Source organism: Thermobia domestica, chromosome 1 (assembly GCF_964235325.1).
Source record: "Thermobia domestica chromosome 1, izTheDome1.hap1.1, whole genome shotgun sequence".
Taxonomy (NCBI): domain Eukaryota; kingdom Metazoa; phylum Arthropoda; class Insecta; order Zygentoma; family Lepismatidae; genus Thermobia; species Thermobia domestica.
This window is the reverse complement of record NC_137454.1, coordinates 170,174,200-170,196,370: the sequence shown is the minus strand read 5'-3', so window position 1 is coordinate 170,196,370 and position 22,171 is coordinate 170,174,200. Positions and strand designations below refer to the sequence as shown.

The window sequence follows — 22,171 nt, the reverse complement described above, 5'->3', positions numbered from 1 at the left end:
ACGGCCCTGTGCATTACATCACAACTGATATCATTTACGTCTTCCTTTGGCATCCGTAGCAAAGCAACAGCAGTTTGATGCTGTAATGTGACAACATCTCAGTTCAAAATACAAATACCAAGTACTATTAACTGCAGACATTGCCATCAGACACATTAATGTTGTTTGAGAAAACATACGAACCATGTCAAGGTAAATGAAAAGATTATAAATCCGTTGAGTAGCACAGGTGTTACAGAAAATACAGAAATCGTTACCAACGCGACGAAGCAGCTGAATACGACTTGGTTGCAGGGAAATTTTCAACGACTCATGAACAAAGGCAAAAGGGTTAATTGCCAAAGGGAGCTTACTCTGACGGAAAAATATTTGTAGTATTACACATTTTCCGAGATTTCTTTCAAGTGGTCTCGTATTTAAACTCACTACAGATTTTAGCTACTAAGTTGAAGTTGGGCTTTTGAATCATTTAATATGTTTTGGAGTTACGATTTTCGATTAGCAAGAACTTACAATAAAGTTCAGTAAAAAGAAAAATACATTATGATCTAGAAAAAAATATTTAATAAAAATTGTCATAACCAACGATTTCAGTTTTGATGTCATTTAGTACTTACGATATTAAACAATTTTAATTCTATTAAAATTGATGTTATTATAATTTCTCAACTCAAAAGGTAATTTGAAATATTTTACGCTGTTTAGTTTCTTTTTGATTACTTAGTCTGAAAGATGCATTAACTAAATGAGAGCGGTCCAGTCAGAAATTTACATTTAATCATATATTCAGAATTGCGTGATATTTTCCCTTCATTAGGGACACGCAAGGGGTAAGCACCGGAAACTATTGTTATGAAACTGTACATTTTATAAATCAGAATAATCACACAATTTTAACATGTACGCATAGAGACCGCACGCATAGTTATGAACCAAAATGGACTTACGCACCCAATGTAATATTTAATCAATAACTTCCTTGAATGATTTCACGAAATATACTTCAGCTTTTCTTGATGTAGAGATAATAGAGCTCTAAACTGCATTCCAATTGATTAATCCGTTTGAAAAGTATTCACAAAAGAACCTGTAGGATGTGCATGTTCAGATTGAGAAAACTCAAACAGAAGCTGAAATAGTTCCAGTAAGTTACAAACTAATTCAGAAATACGCTTTTGAAATCGAAAGTCGGGGTAAAACTTCTAAAAATCCCATTGAAGTTTCGCTACTGCGTGTTTGACCAATAAATAAATTTTTCATGGCCACATCATCATCATAGCCCACCACTGTCAATCCACTGCAGGATGAAGATCTTTCCAATTCTTCTCCGAATCATCATGTTGAGCAACTCTTATACAGACTATTTCGGAATGCTTCTTGATTTTGTCAGTCCATCTTGTATGAGGACGTTTCCTAGGTTGTTTCTTGTGTCCTGGTATCTACTCAAGAACTGCTTTTGTTCATCGATCCTATTTTTTTTCCTTCAATACATCCAGCCCACTGCAACTTCGATGCCTTTATTTTCATGACAGCATCCATATGACTCTTTTTCTATCTTCGCGGATGATGCCAACATACAATTGCTGTTCATTTTACTTCTGAACTGATATTGTAAAGAGTTAAAAACGACTTATCACCTATTTGTCTTTGTCCCCCTCAAAGTATCTTACTGTTGCATCTACACACCGATTCCGACGTTGTTATCATCGCTGAAAATAATCCTTGAACGCTTGTTGTGAAATGTGCCTGAGTTCCCTCGTCGTGTTATCCTGAATGTCTTGGATGGTACCATATTGTTCTTCCTCTAAGGTGGATTTCAGTGTAGGTAACAAGAAAAAGTAACACGGAGATAGATCTGACCAGTAGGGAGAATGATGAAAGATGGGGATGTTTTAAACCAAGAAGCCGAACACCATTCCTGAAGGTGATGAGGTGATGTGGAGCACTTCAGGTGCGAACACCACTGTTCAGATGACAACTTCTCAGGCCTTTACGATGAACGGAGTCGCGAGTCCATAGTGACACAGTTGTGTAGATCTCATGAGTTTCTTCGTAGTCAATGTTCTAATCAGTTTCTCCTGCTCTTCTTAATAATGTCTAAAATTGTTCTTTTCTCCCCAACCATTTCTAACACCCTCTCATTCGTTTTCCGCTCGATCCAGCTAATCCAGTCAATTCTTCTCCACACCCACATTTCGAAACTTGAAAGCTTCTAGTCGTTTTTCATAATTTTTGCGTAATGCCCATGTTTCTGAACCATACAGAACAATACTCCACACGAACCATTTTATGAGTCTTTCTCTCAACTCTTTATTCAAGGTCCCAGAAAATAATATTTTCTTCCTCTTAAAGGCTTATTTCGACATTCCTATCCTTGCTTTTATTTCACGTTCACATTTCATATCACTACTAATAATACTGCCCAAGTATCGGAAACTAGTCACCTGTCTCTCCATCTACTTCTATATTTGACAATGATCCCTTTGTTCCAATCTCCATGGCTTTTGTCTTTCTAAGATTATATTTTCATTAGATATTCTTCACAGCCCAACTTCAAGTTTTCTAATATCTAATTAATTTTCTCTTCAGATTCCGCAACAAGCGCCATATCATCTGCAAACTGTATGCACCTAATCATTCTACCTCCTGCTAAAATGCCGTCTTCATTTTTAGACTTTTTTTTTCACTATCTCTTCTAGATGTTTCAAAAGTAAACTATTCAAAATAGAAAGCGGCTATATTATGAGTAAAAAATTGTGATTTAAGCTCAAATCACCTTAGAATGGCATAACTATCATTCAGAACTGCAAAATCCAGTTAAACATTATAAAAATTGAAAATATAGCAGAAAAGAAAATTCCTATTGCTGAAAAATAAGCAAGCAGAGAAGTGAGAGTTCATTCTTTCATTCATTCATTCACACATCAACATCAAAGTTCTTTCAATATTACAGTCGCTGCAGTTTGGCCAAATCGACTATTACCTATTTTTTGTCCCGAAGTAAAATTATATTAAATTACGTTGCACTAAATATTCTTTAATAATGGCATAAGTCGCAGCGAAAATGGCGCGGGTATAACTCCGCACTGAATAACAAATTGTTACAAGAAAATCTTATTTTTCCAAAGAATTAATTCTACCTATTTTTGACATATGTACTGAAGATTTGGACAATAACAAGTTCACACATTCCTACTCTACAAAGAAGGGTAAAGAGGTCTTTGTTAGGAATATCCCGCAAACATAAGAAAATAAAATATAATTAACTTATATTTGCCTAACTGCTTTTATTTACCACATGTGTTAATAAATAGTGTAAAAATATAAGTTTGAATGCAATTGTATGACTCTTTATACAACTCCTTCCGTTTCGTCTCATATTAACTTCCTCTTCCCTTCCTAAACAATGTACCTAGTGGCGTATTTACGGGGTGGCTATCGGGCTCAATTCCCCCAAAATAAATTTTATATATGCAAAATTTCATTAAAATTTGTCGCCATACTAAAGGAAAAACCTAAGTGCTTATTCACGTGTTGCGCATACCCCCCTTCCCTCCGAAACAAAATCCTAAATACGTCACTGAATGTGCCTATTAGGGATACTATCGAGACACGACCTAACACAGTCTCGGTTGATAAGTAGAGGCCTCATTCTTTGTCTCGTCTCGAGTTGATAATCAACGTACGGTCTCGTCTCAATCAACGTATACTTGTCTCGATCTCGAGGTTCAAGTCTCAAATTAAATATGTGAAATTAAAAATCGATAAGTCATGTCATACTACAGCACAACATTTTATATATATATATATATATATATATATATATATATATATATATATATAAGTTCATTTTTGACTATAGCACTATTGTAGGCCGAATACTCCTTAGTATCTAAGTTGCCAACGGTCGTACTTTCTGTGCATGTGTTCCCAGGTTCAATCCTCATTAGTTATGGATGAAACCCAAATAATGATTCAGATCCCAGTAGATAGATTTTATAGTTTATCTTTAGTATCGAAAAGGGACATTAAACTTGAATTACTGAACTCCAGTGCTTTACATTGCTTCATGGTCTACTAGTTACAGCATGCCCCTTAGGAGTATAGTGTCCCGACTTCGATTCCCGGTAAGAGAGCATCGTCTCGAAATACAAGTGTCTGTCTCGGTCTCGTCTCGATTTTTAAAAGCCTGTCTCTAACTCCGTCTCGCTACCATACCTACTACATATAAATTACTTCAGTTTCCAGATTCCAGAGCTACATAGCTTCCCTTATCTAAATCCTATCTACACAACTGATTAGAAATATAAAGTGTGTGTTGGTAGCCATATTATTTTGAGCTAATATTGAAAGTCTTATAGTAACGGAACGACCTCAATCCTTCGCCGAGTCCATCCAAATGACTATATTGTCGAGAGATGAGTAAAAGTTGTTCCAGCAAATGCATCAACAGCAATAAATAAAAGAAAGTAGTATTTTGATGTCAAAACAAAATCTCAAGGTCATGTGATTACCGTAGAAGATCAGATTGCATGCACGAAAGATTCATGCACATTAGAGAGAAGAATTAAATACTGGAATTTTTAGCAGCAACGGAGAAAACGACCGACAATAGACAGACAGAAAATCGGAAATGATACAGTGCACTGCATCTACTATTGAAAGAGAAACAACGCGGTGTTATAAATCTCTTGTTTTGCTGTCAAGGTACAGAATTTAAAAAAAGAAAGAAAGAAAAGAAAAGAAAAGAAAAGAAAAGAAAAGAAAAGAAAAGAAAAAAGAAAAAACTCGAGGAGAGTTCTATCACTGCAAATACAAAACAGAAATAACACATAAATTAGGAACAGTAAATGATAAAAGTTGTTCTGGAGTTAATACATAATAACACGCCATTATTATTGTTATTATTATTATTATTATTCTGCACAACGTTACTTTCCGCACACTGAGACGCTCCGCAGCTAATATCTTGATCTTGAAGAGTGGGGTCTCTTGAGGAAGGTCACATCAGTATTATTATTATTATTATTATTATTATTATTATTATTATTATTATTATTATTATTATTATTATTATTATTATTATTTCGCTACAAGCTTAAGGGGAGAAACTATCCTCACGTACTAATTCCTTTCCTTAGCATGTAGCGGCTTTAAGTTGCACCTCAAGAGCCACCGCTGGTCTTAAGGTAGAGTTATCTGCCTTAATATCTCCATTAGTTTTACTCTTATCTTGCGCTTTTTCTTCCAGCATACAATCTATCGTTTCCGCCAGAACGATTTGCTTCTCAAGCAACATCAGAATTACTTTGTTCCTCTTTTCAGTTACCTCCAATACTCTCTTTTCTCACCTATTATTCGTAGTACCTCCTCATTACTCCTCCAATAAGCGTTTTCCATTCTTCTTTATCAACACATTTCAAAAGCATTTATTTGTTTATTTGTCGCTTTTACGAAATTTTCATGTTTCTAGTCTGTACAGTGATGAATCTTCTTATAACTCCTCGTTCGTTTTTATTATTTACGTATTTATTTACTAAAATTAAGTTTTGAAAGACACGATGAACGGAGTCATGTATCGGCCATAAATCCAATATGCACATTTAAACTTATATGTAAAATATTATCAATTGCAGTAAATGATTTTTTTTTTTTTAATTAAGATTTTGTTAAACGTTCTCCTTGTAGAAATACTTGTCATAATAGTGTATAATGGAACGTGACAAAATTAAATGTATTGTATTTAGTTAAGTCACTATTGGTATATCGTATGTGTAATAAAAATCGAACAAAAGTCTAATAAAGTTTTGATTTCAATTAAACATGCTCATATATTTAATGAATGATTTATTTAGATTCGAGATTATCATATCATGAGTATCATATTAAATTCCATTATTTCCCATTTCATGTTTCTGTTAAGATTTTTAATAATAATAATAATAATAATAATAATAATAATAATAATAATAATAATAATAATAATAATAATAATAATAATAATAATAATAATAATAATAATAAATCTGAAAACAAAAATAGTATAATAACAGCACGTTCATTGTACTATCTACCATCTACCAAGCAGTTTCATATTTACTTTATCAGACACAGTACAGAATAACTTTAAACCAGGAAACATAATCGAATTTTTAGTCAGGAAAGAGCGAAATCAAATACACAAAATACAAAATAAATACAGCCGTACAATATATCTAAAATATCTAATTTCACATTTTTGTAAAAAAAAAAATGCTGAAGATAATTTTATTATCTCTTTTCCAGGATTCTATATATTTGCTGAGAGACTTCGTTCTACAAATCTTGAGCACTAAATCAACGGATCTATACCGCAGCTTTGATGTGTACGTTACAACTCAAAAGTAAACAAACGTAAATAGAAAGATGAGAACATCGTTGTTGCAGCATAGATAGAAGTTGAAGCGAAACCATGATGTAGTTTGGAAAATAATTATAGAACGAAACTCGACTAGAATAGTAAACTAGGCTATGACGTAGATAAACGGTGTGTTTGTGGATTTTATGGAGCATGGTCGAGCGTTCTAATAAACACTAGGATATCACAAGATTTGCATGTTGTGTATTTGAATTCCGCTAAAGGAATGGATGTTGGTATTATTAATTTGTTATTTCAGCATTCATTTTATTATTTTGCATCGTCTCCTTTATATTAGCCTTACTGGCAAAACGTAGGACATCCAACTCAAATATACACAGTGTGTTCTAAAACAACACCGACAAGTTTGGGAGGTGATTCCTGACACCAAGATGAGACAAAAAGTATCGACCAACCTGGATGCACAAATGCTTCCTTTCGGAGCTATAGGCTGCCGAAAACGAAAAAACAAACTTTAAAGGTCCATAGCTCCTAAAAAACTATGGGACTTACAATAGTCGGGTCAAGACTTCACTTAGGAACTAATATGTACCCTATCCAAATATCCGTGTTTCAGAACCCTAAGGTACTCACACAACATTTTTTATAGAGGAGTTTGGCTACGGGCATATAATCTGAAGTACTCACCAACCACCTCTATAAAAATTGTTGTGGAACTGCTGCACGATTCTGAAACATGGATATTTGGATTGGGTACATACTAGTTCCTAAGTGGTATTGGACCGACTACGGTATATCCCATAGTTTTGGAACTATAGACCTTTAAAAATAGTTTTTTCGTGTTTTCGGCAGCCTATAACTCCAAAAGGAAGCATTTGTGCACCCAGATTGGTCTGTACTTTTTGTCTTGTCTTGGTGTCAGAAATCATTTCCCAAACGTTGTCGGTGTTGTTTTGAAACACCTTGTGGATCGACCAAATTGTGGATGAGAGGGGTTGAGTGTCGAATCCATAGTTTTCGAGGTCGCTGACCATGAATAATGACACACCCGATGTTCAAGTTAAGCCCCCATCGGCATGGGGGTGTGAAAAGATGAAAGTAATATGCCTCAATTCGACATTATCTTTGGTTTGTGACTGCATCATGAGAAAACATTTGATCAGTTTGAAATGAATTTTGGAACATAGCACCTAACTCAAGCTGGATTCTTATCACATTTCTTTGAAGGGTAATCCTAAGTGGTTAGGAAAGTTCGAACATATATGAAAAAAAAAAACTCATGTACTCTTATCATTACACTTCCACTTCCACTGAAATGCATATATTAAGGGTGATGGGTTTAAATATTTTTTCCATAAATCTATCCTCCTCGTGCAAAGAATGAGTATTTCAACTTACGCGTACGGGTCATTCCATGTCAAATCACCTAGAGCACTGTGCTTCAATGTCTCAGATTCTCTTCAAAATTTTTTTCATACATTAATACCAATAAAATTATGCTAAATGAATTTATTCCGATTTGTTGGATGAGAAATGGGCCGGGGAGAAATTTTTGAAATATGTGAATTTTGCTTCAATTTTACTTTTTGGCACTCAGTATCCTGGAATTAAATTACCATAACTTCCTTATTTTTGAAGTTATTGGGATCATCCAGGTGTCAAATGAAAGCTTAATTTTTATTCTTTCAGTAAATAAATCCTAAGTAACCTTGCAAAATGTTACACTGTTAAACATTAATGAGCATACAAAGCAAATTTTAGGGTTTTTACAAATTGTGCAATTGCTCAAAAGTTACAACTATGAAACTTTTGAAACTTTTTTGTACATTCATCTTAATACGTACATTGTATGGTTAAAAAATAAAGAGGGTATTTTTTTTTTTTGTATTTTTGCAATTATTACTTTTTATATACGGAAATATACAGTTTTAAGTTTTGTTACAAATTGTGTCATTCCTCGTAAGTTGCAACTATGAAACTTTTGAAACTTTTTAAATAGAATCATCTTAGCACATACATGATATGGTTGAAAAATAAAAAGTGTGCTTTTGGTATTTTTGTAACTATTATTTTTGTACATCAGAGTGCAATTCATGAATCGCTCTGTGCCTTCTATATTCTACTGGCCAGAAAATGAAGACTTTTGTTGGATACTTTTTGAAAATATCATCTGGGAAGTTCCTGTTCCATCTCTTACAAGCCGACCAACCCGGACTTACGCAACTGAAAGCAAGATTAAAAGAAGACATCATATCATCAATGAAAAGAATGAGCTGTGAAATTTAGGACACAACATTTTGTATGTAAATCTATGTAATTCTAAGAAGTATTACTGGTATGTATGTTTATTGTTTTCATCTATGTACATTAGTCTATTATTTCTTATTTCTGTTGACAGAGTTTGTAATAATCACTCAGCCTCTTACATTGCTAGGCCTATATATTCCATTCACAAAACCGCAAGATTATTACAAAAAAAAGGTATAACTTTTTGTTATTTAATCATACCTAGGAAATGCAAACTAATTCTATAAAAAGTTACAAAACTTTGATAGTTGTAAGCGATGGTACAATTGGGAAAAAGGTTGAAAGTCATTGCTAAAGTACAAAAATGTAATAATATGGTAATACCAAAACTACACATTATACCAGTTCTATTTTCAAGCATACCTAATATTTACTAAGATGATTATCTGAAAAAGTTTTAGTGTGTGACAGTTATCACTTCAGAGTAGGGATGGCCAAAATTTTCCGAAATCGGAAATTTTACTTTCCGGAGTTTTTCCGAATTCTGAAACGTTTTCGATTTTACTTTCCAGAATTCGGAAAGTAAAACTTCCAGAATTAGCCATCACTACTTCAGGGGAAAGGCATAATCTGATAATAACAGTAAATCTGTATATTTCTGTACATTTAAAACACAAATAATAATAATAATTGCAAAAATACCAAAAACACGCTTTTTATTTTTTAACCATATCATGTATGTGCTAAAATGATTCTATAAAAAGAGGCTTCAAGTGTCATAGTTGTAACTTATGAGCAATGACACAATTTATAACAAAACTTAAAACTGTATATTTCCGTACATGAAAAATACCAAAAAATAATAATTACAAATATACCAAAAGCACATTTTTTATTTTTTAACCGTATCATTTATGTGCTAAGATAATTCAACTTAAAAAGTTTCATAGTTGTAACTTACGAGCAATGAAACAATTTCTAACAAAACTTAAACCTGTATATTTCCATACATGTAAAATACCAAAACAATAATAATTACAAAAATACCTAAAGCATCCTTTTTATTTTTTAACCATATCATGTATGTGCTAAGATAATTCTACTTAAAAAGTTTCAAAAGTTTCATAGTTGTAACTTATGAGCAATGACACAATTTGTAACAAAACTTAAAACTGTATATTTCCGTACATAAAATGTAATAATTGCAAAAATACAAAAAACACCCTCTTTACTTTTTAGCCATACCATGTACGTATTAAGATGAATGTACAAAAAAGTTTCAAAAGTTTCATAGTAGGAACTTTTGAGCAATGGCACAATTTGTAAAAATCCTAAAATTTGCTTTGTATGCCCATTAATGTTAGACAGTGTAACATTTTGCAAGGTTACTTAAGATCTACTGAAAGAGCAAAAATTAAGCTTCCATTTGACACCTGGATGATCCCAATAACTTCAAAAATAAGGAAGTTATGGTAACTTAGTTCCAGAATGCTGAGTGCCGGAAAGTGAAATTGAAGCAAAATTCACATTTTTCAAAAATTTCTCCCCGGTCCCCCATTTCTCATCCCAAAATCGGGAAAATTTATTTAGCACAATTTCATTGGTATTAATGTATGAAAAAATTTTGAAAAGAATCTGAGACATCGAAGCATGGTCATGTTTTAAAATTAGGTGATTTGATACATTGATATTTACATGGATATTTACACTGGTCTCACTTTATAATTCATTATTATTATTATTATTATTATTATTATTATTATTATTATTATTATTATTATTATTATTATTATTATTATTATTATTATCCAGTAAGCGTAAACCAACTTCTACAGAACTCCATATGACACAAATTTGTAAATTTATACAATATATAAATACAGTACAGTACTGTAGCGCAACGTGTAGAGAAACTTAGAAAACGGTTGATAAAGATACCAAAGGTACTTGTATTGCAGATGTCTGGGAAAATTCTTGAAAAAAAAGTCTTGACATATATAACTTCAAAGTCCTATTAGTGTAAAACAGCAACTAAAACTAATTTAACACAGTCAATCCACCTTTTGGTTTCAGTTGTTTCTTATGTACATTTTTTTATCAATCAACAAAAATATACCTCACATTTATTTACTCTATATTTTGATTAAGTAGTTCATTTGGAGTTTAACGTAGTATATTTTCATCACCATGGCTATATGGGAGGTGAGCCTACAGCATAAGTAGAATCCGGCAGATTTCCACCGGAAATCGAATCCCGATCTTCCAGGCTCCTACATTAGTTACCGGTACCCAAAAGACACGAAGAAGCTGGGAAGACACGTTCATGGAAGCTGGGTGAGGAAAGAGGTTCAGAAAATTTAGAAATAGAGAAGTCCCATATTAGGTAATCTATTCAACCATTAATCAAATATAGACCTCTTCGCTGGTCTAGTGGTTAGCGCGCTTGTTGTTCCTCAAAATCTCTTGGCTTTGATTGCTAGCGGGAAAGCATCGAACTCACCACACTGGTCCATATTCCACTTTAAACTGTAAATTTCATTCTATACATCCTTACTGCTGACAAAGAATGTAAATAATCTAATCAATCACTCATATATATAATTGTAAAAATAAACCAGTGTCGGCTCTTAAGGGAGGTTACATTGGTAAATATTTAAATCTTATTGCTAAAATCTAAAGGAAGAAAGCTATCCTAATAAACTAATTCTTGTATACATCTTTCTGAAACTCTAAGAAGCTTTCCACCCTTAACTTGTAGCAATAAAATTTATTTATTTATTTTACGGACATGACTTCCCTCAAGAGCCACCACTAAATAGTGACCATCATCGTTCTTGTCATTTTATTGGTATTTTTCGAAAGTTCACATAGAACCGTATGAAAATAAACCTAGGCTAAGAACAATTAACGCCCATGTACGAATCGCAACCTATAAGCGTGTTATCGACTTTCTCACTATATGACTACTGTCAAGGGTAATAATAATAATAATAATAATAATAATAATAATAATAATAATAATAATAATAATAATAATAATAATAAGCTTCAAACAAAACTTTACTAACTAGATTATATCCAGAACTTCGGATATTTTTTCTTTGGAAAGCATAAGGAAAAGATAGTACGTCGAACGATGATTGACAAACAAAGACAGAGAAAATACGAGAAAAAAGACAGAAAATTTAGTTTTCTGTTTCTCGTATATGTGAATATCTTTCGCGTTTAGCTGAGCCGACTGACGTCAGTATCATATATTAACGTGATGCCCAATGCTTAATAAATATGAAAAAAGAGTTTTCGTCTCTCGGAAACAAGATTTGATATTTGCAAGTAGAATAAGCTCTAGAAAAGGAAGTCGGTAAAATATAACGACTTATAGTGGGAAAAAGAGGCAAGAATGTGAGTTCTTGAAGATTTCAGAATGAATATAAAAGTTCCCATTTCCAAAATATTTCAATTCCTTATCAATCAACAAGAACGAGTATGAAATCAAATTGGACTCACTCCGTTTCCTACTCTTACCAACAGAAAATGAAATAAAATCTTTAAGCTTTACGTCTTATGGTTGCCGGCCAGGCTAAAGGAAACGGTGATGATGAGAAATAATGAAATGGTGGAATGAAGAACGTGGAAGGAAACGGGAGAACACCGAGAAAAGCCACGCACACGGTGTTTGTCCACCACAAAGTTCACTTGGCGGAGCTGGGATCGAACCAAGGACACTACGTACTAGAGGTGAACGCTCTACCACTGAGTCACCGACTCTTACCAACAGAATAAAACTCCTGTAGTTGCGAGATTGGAGTAAGATAGGTTAGTGTGTACGAGATTGTTTGTGTAACAGAATAGGAACAGGTTATCGTTGACTAAGGAAAACCAGGGTAAAAGAAGGGGAACGATTGTTCATTGGTAAGTCGCTCATCTCTGATACTAATTGACTTCGTTTTCTTTTGCGTAAATGATTAGCATATATGCCTTCGGCATGGAAGACCCGTGTTTCATTACAGGGGCGCAGCTCATGTGGTTTGGATCAATCTCAGTTCTGATAGGGACGCTAAATTCTAAACTAATTAAGCTAAGTGCCTCTGGTTCATTTCTAGATAATGTGATTATGTGATTATACAGCATTGTATCCATGAGCTTCCTTGCTTCTCCCCACTTTCTTACTACGTTAATTCTTCCACCATCACTGGTCTCCCTTGATCATTCGTTTCTTTCCCTCTATAAGGTATAACAGTTTTATTTCATTTCAGAATAAAAAGGTAATATTGATATCTTTAAATTTACAGTGTTTTGCATAAACAGGATAAAAATATAATTCACCTCCACTGTGTTACAAATGAGAATGTATAAAACATAATATATCATTTAACACGAGAATAGTTTATCCTCATTTTGCTATCTAATAAAATTAATTACATTGTTGTTGAGGTTTAGTGTCCCTTTTGAGCACCGAGACTACGTGAGACATGGACTCACAGTTTAAGATAGAATCCGAACCACCGTAATGCGTTCAATTTTCAATCCTCTCCCAGAGGGAATCAGAGACAAACTATGCTAGTTGTCGACTGGGGGGACAATTCGCCTTAGTGTCCCCTGACCAACCAAACCAAAACGCTCCCCCAAATATTTGTCGAATTTGTCGAGTCCCGGGCCACAAGCCCCGTTTGCCCCTTTTAGTTACGTGACTGGAGGGAATGGAACCCGGGACTCCATGCAGCAAAGGTGCGCTTACTATAACCATTGAAACAGCGGAGGCTCAAATTACTTAGAGAGGTCAGAAAATTATTGACAGTCAAGTAAAGAAAAGTGTTTAAGTATGATGCTTAATCCAGGATGCTGAAAGGAAAAGTTGAAGTTAAAAAAAAAAAAAAATCAGTAAGAATAGATAAGAAATGAACAAATTCTCGTCTTCAAATTTAACTTTTAAACTTGTATACATTTCATACCTTTCTACTAGCGAAAACAATAAGAGCGACTTGAATAATAATCACAAAATACTTGATAGACTCCAAAAATTCTTCAATGTCCATCATATATGAATAAGATTAAGGTAAAAACAAAACATTTAGCGAAAAGGAAATTAAATTAGCGTCCACCAATTTACTTGGATGAAAAACATTATGATTCATGGAAATTAATAATTAAATGAAAAGAAATTTCTTTTAGAAATCTGTGTAACTATGATTAGCTTGTATGGCTATTGTGTACATGGTTGCTGGTTCGATTTTCGACGGCCGTAGAATTTTAGATGACCTAGCATTGTGAAGCACTTGGGAGTTACTTGAATTAGAAGTAATCTCCTTTGGTCTGGAAAACCGAAAATAGAGACGATGGGGACCTATGTGCAAACCACACATTTCAATTTTAAAAAAAATGTTCTTTGGTTGTCCATAATCCTTCATAAGCTGTGATACCAAGGTGTTTATTTAATAGAGATCAAAATAACAGTTCCTATCCCAAATCATAAATACAAATAATAATTAAATTAAACACACTAACCTTGTGAGAGAAACACCATTGAACTGATTCTTTCCCTCTTTATTTTTTATGGAGCCATGGTTACTGTTTTTTCCTCATTGCCGATAATAATAACAATATAAAATATGTAAACAAAAAAAAGCACGCACGCTCCAAGTCGCGTCAAGCACTCTGAGCCACGAGTAGCAATCGACTGATATACGGTCTCCCCGAGCCCCACACAAGCAGGCAAAACTCGTGCGGCTTCCGATGCGACCACATTCCCCAAAGAGCGCGCGGTAGCAGCATTGCATGGGAAGGAACTGCGGAAGGGAGCAAGAAGCACCGGCGGATCTGACGTCACGCGCGAGAGGCAGAGACAGGAAGAGTCAGGAAAACGAAATAAAGCAACAGAAACGGCAGTGAGCCAGTGTGGTAGTGGAAATGATTCTCTATCTCTTCTCTCCCTCTCCTGGTGCCCCAGTTTCTTTTCTTCATCTTTTACTTTCAGTGGCCCCGTTAGTACGTGTGGCGGCCTTTCCGATGGTCGTTGGGTCGACCGAGTGGATTGGATTGAAGAGAAAGATGTCCTCCACCTCTAGAAAACTTGATAAAAAGAAACAAATGGAGTCAATGTGAAAGCGGAGAAAGGTTCGGTCGCCGGAAGAAAGTGGATAGCTTAGTCACTGTCAATTTCAATCAAGAATTGGCCAAGCATCTCGGATCTCAAACTTATTGATTGAAGCTTTCGTGTGCGATCCTTTCATTTCACACTTTGAGGTTTTTCTTTTTCTTTCTCTTTTGTTGTCCTTTGTTGTTGGGCGTTCAGCGAAGCCTGATTTTGTTACATAAAAGGTCATGCATTCTGTATACAAGCACACAACAAGTAACAAAGCTTTTCTTCAAGATTTTCTTTTTCTTTAAAGAAATGAAATGGGACTTTGCTCTTTCATAGAAATTGCGCCCTACCGATAAAAGAAGTTTTCCCAATAACTTCGACTAGAAAAAAAAAAAAGCAATACTTTTCTTATTATTTTAGTTCTATAGCCACAATAGCTGATACTCTGGAGTAAATGTCAGAGGGAATGCGGGGTCGCCCTTCCCCCAATTCCAAAAGTATCTACGGTACCCCTCCACTTCCTAAAAATTATAATGAGCAGATAGACACGGGGGGACGGTGTGACGTCATGCGTCTCCCTACCTTTTCAGATTCACTTTTACCCCTGCTCATACTGATAAAAGGACAGTAGTTTAGTTTCTTTCTTAAAATGAAATGAATTTTCTACTTTTACGTCCCATTATTATGTTCTTTAGGCTAAAGGTGATGGCCCTCCCCGCTGGCTTAGTGACTAGTACGTGTGCCGTTGGTGGACGTGGTCCGAGGTTCGATTTCCGGTGGGGGATCATAAAAAGATAATTTCACAATTATTCACTTTTATTAACCATCCGTCTCCTTTTGCGAAAAAGGTTCCTAATCGTTGGGCGTTAAACAAGAAAGGTAACAAATAAGGAGACAGGTGAATGATTATGAAATAGCTGGGGAAATGATAGTATATGAGAAAACGGGACAGACAACTTCGAAAAAAAAAAAAAAAGACTACGGATATGAATTTGTCCAGCACAAATTCACTAGGCCTGGGATCAAACCAGCGACCCCCACCCCTTGTACGAGAAGTGAGCTCTCATTCTTTCTTACTATTGTTTCACCAATTATATTTCATTAAGCGTGCATGCATGAGTTAGTACATTGTAAATTTAGTATTATAAGTGGATTCGAAACCGTGCTACCATCTCTCTGATTGACGATTTTCCAGGATTTTTAGGTAAAGTGAAGGAGTTTCGCTATAATAGATCTAAGGTCTAAGACGATCGTTGCATTTACTTTATTTAAACAAAAAGAAAATACTTTTCAACAGAAAAGAAAAAAATGTATAGATACATGAAAGATTATAACGAAAATTACACCCCAGGCCCATTGCAGTAAACGATTTTTTAAACATTTCTGACCAGAGTATATACACTTGTTTATTAAAAACTAAAGTACAGTGTATATACTCTGGTCAGAGGTGTTTAATTAAACCAACACTGTAATTTAGTTTTTAATAAACAAGTGTATATACTCTGATCAGAAGTGTTTATTATTTCTTTAGTGAGTTCCAGAGTCGGGATGGATAGAGTTGCAAACGATTTTTCTTTTCTAGTGGTCAACTGAAAGTCCGCACTTTACAGATTATCCTTAGTTGCAACTGTGTTGAAAACTAGGATTTGAATGTTTGATAGCACAATATCGACAAGTACTACGTTTTCAATATTTCAGTTAGTAGCAACAAACTCCTACTCAATAGGACCATTTAGGGGGCGAGATTACGAGTAGAAGGACTTGGCCCCCTAGTCTCTTCTGCTGCTCCGCCAACGTTCTCGCAGGACTAGTGGCTCCAGGATAGTGCGGACGGTTGTTACTCTATGTTTTCTAACCAGATATCACCCTCCTCCCATAATTTTGAACCAACATGAAAACAAAAATGACACTTACTACTAATTCCCTATCCCTTTTCTTTCGTAGATCATTGACTGTGACTTACCTAACCCTGTTGTGACTGGTATCACTAACCAAAGAACTATGTCATAAGTTTAGTTCTATTTAAAGTACATCTAGACTACTACTATATAAATTTCCACTTTCTCACTTGTAACTTTCCTTTATGTGCTACAAATGGTTCTCAAAACAATGGAAACACTTATAGTAGTTCGCAAGACGCAATAACGTATGTGAGGTGGTAATACTGACGATGCATGTACAGTGCCTGGTTGTTGTTGTGTGGTCTCCTATAGTGTCAAGTTAGATAGAATGGTGGTGTGAAGCAGGGAGACGGTTGTGGTGCAAAATGAAGGACTTCTCTGAGTTTCAAAGAAGTCAAAATGTGGTTCCCACGGTTACTTGAAGGAAGTATAAGGTCAATGTGTTAGATGTGTTACGAGGAACAGTGCTCAAGGTAATGAATTACAGAGCTCATGGCTAAACAACATCGCTGATGACTAATGCAGGTACTAAACAGAGAGAAGCTTCAGCAACAAGGGTAACCTAACATTGAAGAGGGTTGTCACCCAGGACTGTAGAGCGAAGGCAGCAAAAGTGATTGCAGAACTCAATCAATACTTGGAACAATTTATTGTGAGAATCATAACATCCGCAATCTAGGCGCAGTTTCCGAAGCACTCATCACTGCCAACAACACATGAATGCGAAGAAAGTGGTGCCAAGAACATGCAAAATGGATCATCGATGACTTCAAATGCGTGGTGTGATCCAGAGAGTTCTCATTCACCATACTTCCGTGTTTATATATGGCAGACACACAACAAAGTTAGGCTGCAAATTGTCTCCTTCTTACCGTGAAACATGGCGAGGCACTGTGATTCTGTGGGCCGCAATTTCCTGGTAATCCATAGATCCTATGATTACGCTCATAGGACGCATTTGTCAGTGATTTTGTGGATATTTTAGGGAACATGTCCAGATGTCTCCAGACAATGACGAAATTTTCCAAAATGAAAATGCACCAATTTACACTGCTGGAGTTGTTGAGGCTTAATTTTATGAGCATCAGGATAAACATTTTTTCCTTCCTTGGCTCTCCCAGACCTAAACATTATTAAACATTTGTAGGCAGTTCTGGAACACAGATTCCGGAGCAGATATTCTTCCCTATTCTCGCCGACGGAACTGATTTGCACCGCATGAAAAATTGTACAATATTTCTCTTAAAACTGTTAATGACTTATATGCCTCAATTCCACAACGAATCAGAGCTGTTCTCAGACTAACGTCAGTCCCATGCAGTATTAAACAGGAAAGTTGTTTTTTCTTAAAGTGTTTCCATTATTTTGATAACCATCTGTATTGCTTGTATCAGTAAAAAACGTGTAGCTTGTTTAAATTGCCTTTTATTATTATTATTATTATTATTATTATTATTATTATTATTATTATTATTATTATTATTATTATTATTATTATTATTATTAGGCTATATTATTATACAACTTTATATTCCTTTTTCTTGAAAATGACGGAGGAGAAATCTTTCGCAATTCTATGAAAACTTTTTTTTCTTTACAAATTCAGATTATTTACGTGTATGTAATATATCATCTACCTAGTCATTCCAAATTTAATCTGAGACAAGTTTTTTTTTAAAAAACTTATCTTCTGAATTAAATTTTTCAACATCGCATCTTTTTATCTAAAACTCTTGTGCTCTTTTCATTAAATATTTATGAGTGTGCCTTGTGGTTGTTCTAAATAGAGAACGGCGATTACAAAATATATATTTATGAGATGGGTTGATGGAGAATGTTCAGTTACAAAATTCAAATAGTTGGTGAAAACTCTACTTCATAAATACTCCTACAATTACTCCCCTCCCCTCTCCCCAAAAAAGAAGAAAAAAGAAAACATAAAGGAAAGTTTTCGACACGTTTAACTTTTTAAGAGGTTTATTTACATGTGTTTGTAGCCAGTATTCTGCCTTCTGTGAAGGGCGAAATGCAGTTGAGGAAGTCTTAAAAATAAATGGCGAAAACCATAACGCTCAGAATAAACCGTTATGTGTAAGCTTTCTCCGATCGTCACGTTCTATTGCAGGGCACATTCTATCTAATGCATTATTTAGTATTGGACACACACACACACACACACATACCTAAAAAAAAAAAAATGGCTTTCAAGGGAACAACCTTTCAAACACACAATTTTAAAAATATCTTCCCCTTCTGTACATTTTTTGCCCGTAAGTGCAAACTGCACTTTGTATAAAGGCTTTCTCGGAACTTCTCTACATCATTTGCAATGCATTGTCAAACAGGGTCAGACACATTAGTCTAAGATAACTAATGAGCCTTTTAAACTTATTCAACACAGCTGCTTCCTCATTGATGGATACATTTCTTAGAATAGAACAACTATAATCATGTTAATTCTTTTCTAAATACAATAAAAATATATCTATTATTAAGATAAAATCAACGTATTTTCAGTAAGAAAAATCAAGCGGTAACATTATAATTGAAAAGAAAATGTTCATTTTCGTCCGCCATTTGACTCTTTAAAAAAAAAATCAATCACAAAGATGTCTAGTAGATAGATAGATAAAGGATGGTCGAAAAAATCCAGAATCCAGAGATTTTATTATATGAAGCTGATTTTTTAATTTCCAGGTTTCTGAGAAAATCCAGGTTTCGGAAATAATGGCGGAATTTGGAGAAAATTTGGATTGTGTTGCGGAAAATATCGGGTTTCGGAACTATTCCGATTTTATCAACAATTCGCATACAAAATCATAAAATTACCGTTCAATGTAGCTGGGAGAAAGGTAACTCAAGAACACTATGAACAGATCAACGAAGGAATTTTAGACCAACTATATTGCCAATGGCACTGCCACGTCTCGATCCAATACGAGTTTGCTTTTATAAATTTCAGGGATTTTCGGAAATTCTTATTGGAGGTTCAGCCAAATGACTGTGTTAAGTCTGGTTAAAAGTTGGATACTCTATAATTTGGTAAAATTTGTTCCAGTTTGTTCACTATGTTCCATCCTTTGTTCTCGTTTGTTTAAGGAGAGATCAAAACAAGATGGGGTTAACTTCACCTTGGTCCCCCACAGTCAAAATTAAAAAAAAAAAAAAACTATCAATATTTAGGTCAAAATTTGTTCACTATGTTCTATAATTTGTTTACACTTGTGTAAGCAGAGAGAGACGAAAATGTCACAGAATCAATCCAAACCAGTACCAATATAATTAGGTCACACTTTGTTACGATCTGTTCACCATCAATTACGGAGACAGAAACCAAATCAAAACAAGGTGGTGGGACCAACTTCATAGATGTATACTCAATGTCATAGAATCAATTCATTCCACCACCAATAATTATTAATAGCTCACAATTTGTTCCAATTCGTTAAATATGTCCCAAGGAGTGCCATATTATGCTGTAGTTAAATCACTCCAGATATCCCTTATTGAGGTTGGAGACATTGCTTGAACTTTGGTTGGAGGCATTGTCAAGAACAACCACTTTGAACACTTTCTGTGAACTGCACATTCCACAGAACTGCACGTTCCATACTTACGAAGCGCCATACAAAAGATAACAGAATATAACACTATTGAAAGTGTATAGTTAAATAATAGCAAAAAGAAAATAGATTAAGGACTAATGATGAATCACTGCCTATCCTCCGCGCCAGTCTAGTCGCTAGCGCATGTCCTTGTGGTACAGAGTCCCGTGTTCGATTTCTGTTGGAACAGCCTTGAAATTAGTTTATTCTACCAGAAACTGAAAAACAATGTTGTACAGACCGCGGCAAAAAAAACCTGTAACATGAGCATGTAAGTTTATTGTGAAACAACAAAGTCTTTTGCTCCAAAATAAGTGTGCAAGGGAGGACGCCGAGGTTTCTCCTAGCGTGATTCGTGCCACTTAGACGTTGTGTTGATTCCCTGCGCTGTTAGGCGTAGTTTTACATGCTCATGTTGCAGGTTTTTTTGCTGCGGACTGTACCATGGACAGAATTTATGGACTTGAATCCATTTGCAACCATATGTAAGTACTATTTGGGACAGCATTCTAACCAAGCATAGCTTTTTTTTTTTCTTTTCAATAAGGCATTCTACACAATCTTTAATGTCCAATAAAATACAACTGGATCAGATGTTCTCTGAACACAGAAAATAATAAAACTGCACATATTGCTATATGTAGTGGTTTCTAAGCAAATATAGTATATGTTGGAACAAAGCTTTGAAGAGTATTGCCATTGTAGAAACCTATAAATGGTGATACATTTGATTTCCAAGTCGGTTTTCATGTAAATTAACAATAGTGAAAATAATATTTCTTTTTAATTGCGTTTGAATTGAATTATGACATTAATGAAAAAAATGAAATTAATTCTTTCAGCAAAAAATAACGAGATGAGAATTCTTTTGATGCGAAGAATAACGAGAATAACACAAAACCATGTTAATATTTGTTTTTAATAGTTCTTTCTACGTAATTCCAGTTTAAATAGGTTTGACAGAATACAGTAAACTGTTTGTAGTTCTCTTTGTTCTTATGATTATAGATTTAGAAATAACTTGCTATTCGAGAATAATTTATGAACCGATGAGTTTTTACAATATATATATATTACCTTTATTTCTCTATAGTGCCTTTGCATCTATGAATGAACAATTACTAGTATAAATATGATATAGTACGAGGTTGAAACAAAGCTCATTGTACGTTACGGTTCTTTCAATGTTAGGTCATGTTAATTGTAGTTGATAGTATGCTAAATGTTAGCAATTTTCTAGCGCGTTTCAATTGTTTTATTCGAAGTTAATATGCTGGTGTAACACCTCATTACATTTCTCCTGGAGAGTGGGTAATGACCTCTAAAATATGTTTTTACGACAGCCTGAAGTGTATTCAATAGAACAGGGGTGTCCAAAGGGTAGGTGACAAGTCATGAGCCCGCGGTGGTTTACGTCATACTGTATATTTTGATCACTGTTACTGTTTTATGATTGTCTTTAGCGGATTACTCAACAGATTAGTAGGCAGTATGTTTGTGATTTTTGAAATGAAAAGTAGCCCTCAATATTAAAAGAGCATATTTTGAGTAATCTGTCTTTAAGCATCAAATGTTCATTAAAAAAAAAATCCTCATATTAGTAGGAAGTCGAACAAGGAAGGGCTTTGCAGAAACCACCACTGTACAGGAGTGCAAGGATGCCGATCCTGGAGGGTCAAGGGGCCCGTGCTCCGCTCCTCAGTATCTGGATATCTTTATTGGATCTTTGGTTGGATATCTAACAGATCTAACATACCTAAACATACCCACCACCACCAGAGATATACAGAAATCGGCGTCGTTGCAGGAATGCAGCTAGAGTTTTGTTTTTGAGGGGAAGAGCACCCCCTCCAAAAAAAAAAAAGAGCTATTCGCATCAATTAGCAAGCGCTTCATATAATTTGTACATCTGCTTTTTCGTAATTTGTGAAATGAAAATTAGTATTACAATATGAAAGTTTACTATAAATTACAACTG

At 34.6% G+C, this 22,171-nt stretch overlaps 1 protein-coding gene across 2 annotated transcripts in view; it reads right to left on the bottom strand.

Moving 5' to 3' along the window:
• LOC145691043 (beta-1,4-glucuronyltransferase 1-like) overlaps positions 1–22,171 on the bottom strand; it is a 208,978-nt gene that overhangs the window by 105,881 nt on the left and 80,926 nt on the right. The window contains exon 1 of one of the 2 annotated variants that reach the window (XM_081766659.1): positions 14,111–14,501. The exons of the other annotated variant lie outside the window; for it this stretch is intronic. The gene's annotated coding sequence lies outside the window, so the exon portion shown is untranslated. Of the gene's footprint in view, positions 1–14,110; positions 14,502–22,171 lie in introns of those variants that run through there. 2 annotated transcript variants of the gene reach the window in all.